Source organism: Humulus lupulus, chromosome 6, assembly GCF_963169125.1.
Source record: "Humulus lupulus chromosome 6, drHumLupu1.1, whole genome shotgun sequence".
NCBI lineage: Eukaryota > Viridiplantae > Streptophyta > Magnoliopsida > Rosales > Cannabaceae > Humulus > Humulus lupulus.
In genome coordinates this window covers 23,980,330-23,988,230 of record NC_084798.1, presented here as the reverse complement: position 1 = coordinate 23,988,230, position 7,901 = coordinate 23,980,330, and positions in this window count along the sequence as shown.

The window sequence follows — 7,901 nt, the reverse complement described above, 5'->3', positions numbered from 1 at the left end:
GGGGCAACTCCGACCCACTAGGAATTTAAACGGGGCGGGGCCGCCCCGCCTCAATTTTTTTTTTTATATACTCTAATTTAATTCTCTCATGCTATTTATATACATAGTACGTAAAATTGACATTTTATATGTGGTTTAGAATATTTTTAATTCTATATAGACTATAAAGAATTATAAATATTGAAAAATATGTTTTTATAATTCATCCTTATTCTTGTATTTATTTTGTAAATGTTAAAATAAAAAAACAAAATATAATATTTGATGGTGTAGTTGATACAAAGTGTAAAATATAAAGATTACAATAAAAAATAATATTTAGGCGTAGGGAAAATTCTAAAATTATAATTTAATGTTTCTTAAAAAAAAAAAGTTAAATGAGGCGGGGCAGACCCGCCCCGATTAAGCCGGGGCGGGGCGACCCGCCCCGCTCCAAGAAACTAATCGGGGCGGGGCGGGGCGGGGCAAAATTTTCGCGGGGCGGGGCGGGGCAGACCCGCCCCATTTACATCCCTAGCTGTAATCAACCTCTGCTTCAATTCCTGGAAGCTGTTGTTACACTTGTCTGACCACACAAACTTCTGATTCTTGCGTGTCAGCTCAGTTAATGAAGTAGAAATATTTGAGAACCCTTCCACAAAATGCCTATAATAATCTGCCAAACCAAGGAAACTTCTAACCTCAGAAGCATTCTTTGGCCTTGGCCAATCTCTGACTGCCTCGTTCTTTGTTGAATCTACCTTAATCCCCTCCTTAGTGACAATGGGGCCAAGAAAGGACACCTGAGATAACCAGAACTCACATTTCTTGAACTTTGCAAATAGTCTATGCTCCCTCAGTCTCTATAGAACCAACCTGAGATGCTGCTCATGCTCTGACTCTGATTAAGAATAAACCAGGATATCATTGATGAAGACGATCACAAAAAGGTCCAGATAATCCTTGAATACTATGTTCATCATATCCATAAAAGCAGCTGGGGCATTAGTCAATCCAAAAGACATGACTAAGAATATATCATCTATCCTTGGCAAAGAATACTTATTCTTCATTGTTAGCTTATTCAGTTCTCTGTAATCAATGCACATCCTCAGAGAACCATCTTTCTTCTTCACAAATAGAACTAGCGCACCCCAAGGTGAGAAACTAGGCCTGATAAAACCCAAATCTAGCCGCTCTTGCAAATGTACTTTCAATTATTTTAACTCAGCTGGGGCCATTCTGTAAGGTGCTCTAGACACAGGCTCTGTTCTTGGTGCCAGTTTTATCACGAACTCTCTCTCTCTCTCTCTCTCTGTGGTAGCAACCCTGGGAAATCTTCTGGAAACACATCCAGGAATTCACAGACTAATCTGGTCTCTTCTGGCCTTACTGGCATGATCTGAGTGGTGTCAACCACACTGGCTAAGAATCCAATGCAACCTCCTTGTAGAAGATCTCTAGCCCTCGAAACAGACATCATAGGTATGCGAGGTCCATGCACAGTACCAACAAACACAAAAGGATCCTCACCTTCAGGCTCAAAGGTGACCATCTTCCTTCTGCAATCAATAGTTGCCCCATACTTCACTAACCGGTCCATACCAAGAATCATATCGAAGTCAGCCATAACTAACTCTATCAGATCCACTGACAACTCTCTACCCTCCACTATCACTGGCAAAGATCTGACCCACCTCCTGGATACTACCAACTCCTTAGTGCGTAATAAAGTTCCAAACCCCACAGCATAAAAATCACAGGGTCTACACAGTCTATCAATAATTCTACTAGCAACAAAAGAATGTGTAGCACAAGAATCAATCAATACATTATAAGGGGTTCCAGTACTAAGAAGCTGACCTATAACTACTGAGGGAGAAGCCTCAACTTTCGCTTGTGTCAATGCAAAAACTTGAGCTGGGGCCGAGCTGTCCACTTTCCTAGGTTCTTATTTCCTTGCCTTAGGGCAATCCTTTCTAAGATGACCCACTGCTCCACATGATAAGCAGGCCCTTGCCTTGCACTCTCCCAAATGACGCCTCTTGCATCTAGGGCATTCAAGATAAGACTTCTAGGCCTCAGTACCACCATGACAACCCATTGAAATACCACGAGGTCGCCTATTAGAACCTGGAACTGGGAAGGTGTCAGGAACCTTCCTCTTATGTTCACTGGGGCCTCCACCCGTACAAAACCCATAAATGGAGAACTTATTCTGCTGAACTCTTTCCTGGCTGCATTCTCTTGCCAGATCTTGTTCTCTGCACTCTCATCTATGAGTGCCTTCTCTACCACCTGTGCATAGGTAGTAACCCCTGCCACAGTGGTAATGCGAACATCTCGGGCTAATCTAGGTTGTAGCCCCTGGAGAAATCTCTCCCTCCTGGTCCCATCAGTGGGCACCAACTCCATGGAAAACTTTGCCAATCGATCAAACTTCAGGGCATACTCAGTCACTAATAAACTTCCCTGAAGTAACCTCATGAACTCATCAGCTTTTGCTGCCCTGATGGCATCATTGTAGTACTTCTCGTTAAAAAGAGTCTGAAACTCTTCCTAACTGAGGGCATTAACATTTCTAGCCTGGGATATATCCTCCCACCAAATTTGGGCATCCTCCCGAAACATATATGTGGCACAGGCCACTCTTTCATTACCAGTCACCCTCATGAAGTCCAGGATGGTGGTAATCATGCTCATCCACTGTTATGCATTAGCAGGATCTGCACTGCCTTCAAATACTGGAGGTTGCTGCTTCTTGAACCTTTCATAGAGAGGCTCCCATTTGTTACCAACCTCTGGTAGCTGCTCAGCTGCTGGCACCGATACAGGAGGTGCCTTAGATACACTGGCCACTGCAGGGACCTGTTGTTGTCTCAGGAGGCGGAGTTCTTCTCCCTGCCTCAATACTGTAGCTTGCAGGTCATTGAATAACTACTGCCAGTTTGCAGGAGCTGACTGTAGAATCTGGCCCTGGTCATTCTCCTAACCCTGATTATTATTCTGCCCTTGATCACCCTGGCCAGCTGATGTATCTGTCTGTCCTGAATTCATTCTTATCAACTTATACTGTGTTGCAATAGTCAATACGACCAGTCAATAACTAAACCTCTTGCCGCCTTATGGTCCAAGAACAAGCAGATAATTACCATATTCCACAGTCATACAATTATACAAATGGATACATGATCATAGCATTTAGCACTTAACATGTATCAAATAATGTTTCACAATCAACAATACTAATGAGTATGTGCCAGCAATATCAATACTAATTAGCACACTGTTGCTGAAGATGCAATATTCAAGGCACAGCCTTAACATGGTGTCTCATGTAAACAAGTAAAACATTTATAATGTATAACCACATAAATAGTTACCAAATCATGAGTTGAGCTTGTCTTCAGTGGTGAGTGTACATGCCCAGCCAGTCTACAGGAACCCTAAACCTTGGCACGCTTTGATACCAAGTTGTAACGCCCTGGTTACCCCAAAATAGTTACTAAGAACTTAGAACCGTGATTTAACTCGCTAATCGAGCTCTTTGGTTAAAAATGTGCTTCCAGGTGTTACTAATAGGTTATGGTGGAAAACCAATTAAAAGGAAATGATATATTTTATTAAAAACATAAAACTGTTCATGGGCCCATAAAAACGTTTACAAGCTATTTGCAGTCCAAAATGGTCATTATTGTTTAAATTTACAACCCGCCGACCTAAGCGGCAAAAATAGGGTAAACCCCCTAGTTCCCATGAGAACTCTTTGGCTGTGGTGGTCAAGCGGCCGCATATGTACACATCGCCACGTAAGCTATCCACTTAAGGCTGGATGAGCTTTTCTTTCCCTTTACCTGCACTACATAGCACCCATGAGCCTAAGCCCAGCAAGAAAAGTCAATACTGCATGAATATAATATCAAACGATGATCAAAATAACCATCCACGACTTTCAGTCCAAAATAGAGGAGTGACAATTGTAAAGTCACTAAAGTGGGTTCCGTACCCTTTACAGATAAGTGATCATTTCACTGGCTTAAACTAGATAGGTATCTGGTGAAATAGTCACCAGAATTAAACTACCGAGTGACCATAGAGTCACAATTGTGGCATTCCGTTCCCTTAGCCACATGACAAACAGTAACCTAGGCCTTTGGCCCTGGCTCTAAGTAACTAGTCATAGACTAGACAAGCGCTTATGGTTTTCATCGAACTTAGGGTCGGTCCAGCATTAATGCTCATATGATTCATTCAATGCTGATGTCGATTAGATCTAATCTTTTTATCGACTCTGCATTCTTGACGCTTATGCCATTTCTGACTCTTAGGTCAGTAACACGCGACTAATGTCGATTCTGACTAGTCAATGCCATACACAAGTAAGAAAGATTTTCTAAGCAATTAATATGCAATCAATGTCCACATTTAACAATCAACATGCCTCTATAGTAACCACACATGTCATATACACAGGGTGCATGTTACTTACCTCGAGTTCGAGCGAGAATTAGTAAAAGAATGACCCTTGAGAACGATATGCTCTTTAGTTCCTAAGCGGTTACCTAGTCATATCTAATTGGAATCCATTAATAAAGTAATCCAATAAGAGGTTCACAAACTAAAATCGCACTCTCGGGACTCCTAATCCACTCAAACAAGGTAAAGGAACCCATCCTCGAGCCTTAAAAGTCATCCCGAGCCCTAAAAATAGGCTTGCTGGAAAGTGGACTAGCGACGGGGCACTACTTGGTAGCGCTGGGGTGTTGCCCAAAGTCAGAGAGACCCAACTCTCTGCCATGCCTAGCGCTAGGGCGCCAACTGCAGGACCAGGTTTTTCCTAGTTTCCTCCCCTGCGATTTCCCATGAATAACAAACCTTCAAAGCATCCCTATACATCATCCAAACATGCCATTCAACCCCTAAACTTCATCTATACCCCAACCTCATTAAAACCCAAGCAACCTTACTCAAAAACTTCCATTGATTCCCAACTAGACACCTTAAATTCCTCAACTGAAAAACCATAAGAAAAACAGAGTATAGCTTAAATTCATGGATGAATTCTTACCTCAAGCTGGATTTGAGTTCTCTTCAATGGATGAACTGAGGTCCTAAGCTCCAAACTCTGATTCCCTAGCTTGGTTCTTCAAATTAGGGATCAAAACTTCAAAGGAGGAAGGAGGAAGGTGATGAACATGAGAAGGGTAACCAGCAGCTCTGGTTTGGTAAGCTTCTACAGTTCAAGGGTTTATATATATCTTAGGGGTGAAAAGGCCATTTTTCCCCTAGGTCAAATAAAGGTTTCTAAAGACTGCCAAGGGTAAAATCGTCCTTTTCCACCTATTTCGTTAATCTTAATTAACACCCTCCAATTCCCATTATTCTCAATATTCTCAAATACCAATAATTCATATCCTGTTACCCTTTAATTCCGGGCAACGCTCTAATCACCAAATGACCTTGAGACTCATCCCGAGCCTCGAACTTAATCTCGTTATGACTAAACCGTTAATTTGCACTCAAAGATCGTCTCATGCCGAATAGCTCGAACAAATCCACGTTATAATGTGCCCTCAACAATATATCATCGTCATGGATACAAATATACAATTACGCCCTCAACAGGTCAATTACCAAAATACCCCTGTGATGAAATGTGGACCCACATGTATTCATTTAGCATCATATTATAATATAATTCACATAAACATGCAAATAATAGTTTAATGGCATAATAAATCAATTATGGCCCTCCCGGCCCACTAATTCAACCATTAAACCACATTAGGGATTTCGGGGCATTACAGTAACTCTGATGAGTTTTGGAATGGTCTTCAAGCATATATGCAAATGGCCAAGAATCATGTGAATGCTTCGGAAGAAGTCAGATGCACATGCGTTCAGTGTGTCAATATGCTCAATCACAAAATGGATGTGGTGGAGGCTCGTATACACCGATATGGGTTTCTACAACGATACGTGTAGTGGATCTACCACGGTGAAGTTGATATGCCTCCAGTAGTGGATGATGGGGCTCCAGTGACCGTAAGTGGACCTATCTTACAGCATGTGCTTGTAATATTCTGCACGTACAATATGCCTCTTTTGTTGTGCATGAAAGAGTCATCATTCATGTTGACCTTATTGATTCCCAGTCCAAAATCACCTAGAAAGGATATGGATGTCTTTTTGAGGACTGTGGTAGACGAATTGAAGGAGTTGTGGGATGAAGGAGTTCAAACCAGATACGTTGCAACGAACAGTGTATTCAGAATGTGTGCAGCACTATTATGGACTATCAATGATTTTCCAGCCCGTAGTAGTTTGTCTGGTTGGAGAGAGGCCAAGGAAAAATGTTTGCGACAGTTTACTCGGTACTTTTCTTATGAATGAGAAATCTAAAGACACCACCAATGCATGAGTAGACTCGAAGAATTGGGGTATCCAAGAAGAGTTTCACCTCAAGGAAGACAGTACAAAGTTGATCAAACCACATCCTATGTACTCTTTCACACCACATGATAGACAATTTTTTTGTCAATTCGTAAAAGGAGTTAGACTTCGTCATGGCTTCGATTCAAATTTCTCTAAGAAAGTAACTGACAATGATGGCAACATTGTTGGGTTGAAATCCCATGATTGTTACATTCTTATGCAATGTCTGTTGCTGGTAGGAGTTCGAGGCTACTAGGATAAGTCTCTTTCAAAGATGCAAATTAAGAAGGAACAATACACTCTTTCTCTCTAAATAGGAGAATAAATGTTTGAGAAAAATAAATGACTAAATGTGGATAGATTTGTCCTGAGGTGGTTTGGTTAAAGACTACATTGTCTCTCAGCACATTTAAACGGTAATGTGAGGATTATGGTGATTCTAACGTTAAGTGTACTGAGTGACATGGTGATAACTCTACAAAATAGAGTTATTTTACCACTTTTTATGTGCTAATTGTTGCTTAATTCTTGAGTTTTTAAATAATTTATTAAGTTTTTAAGTAATTTTGAATTTATTAGTCTTATCATGATTTTATATACTTTTGTGTGTTTTTATAATTATTTTGTTGTAAAATGTTGTAGTTAATTATTTGAATTATTATTATTAAGTTAGTGGTAAAAAATGTTGTATTATTGAATTTAAATGTCAAATATAAATTAAGTTATAATTAATATTTTCAAAGAATTAAATTGATTTATTTTATAGTTGAAAATATTGTATTATGATTTATTTTATATTTATTTTGTAGGGATTTTATGCTCTTGAAAAGCAAGGAAAATGATGAAAAAAAGTGGCATTTTTGTGAAAAATAGTAAAGAAATTTTGGCATTTGAGCAAGGGCCCAAGCATCCCCTTCAAGCCCAGCTGCCTTGCCTCCTAGGCCCAAGTCTCCAGGCCCACAAAATCATTTGATGCTCCAGCCTTCACTTCCACGCCTGGGCCTTTTTTTTTTGGTTAATTCCCAACAAGCTGCTCCCTTTTGCATCAACACTTCAGCATTGCACCAAGCACTTCACGCCTGGCACATCACAAGCAGCACACTCCCTTGCTTCACGCCACATTCAGACTGGCCATGACCCAGCTCCCACCTGCCACAAATCAGCCAGCCACTTTGCCATGCATGCCATTTGTTCCTTGAGCCCATAATTTGTACTCTTGTCCCTTATATTCAAAAATACCAATTTTTACCTCACTTTCTACACATTTTACCCCAAAACATAATTATTATACCCTATAATTTATCCATATTTGCCATATTATAATTAATTAAATTAATTTAATCAATTTAATTAATTTAAATTGATTATTTTAATACCTCATTTTTTGCTATAAATAAGGGATTTGGGGTGCCCATATTTGAAAGAGGGAGGTAACTATACCATAATTTCTACACATTCAAATCCTCTCTATTCTCTTCATCTTCTTC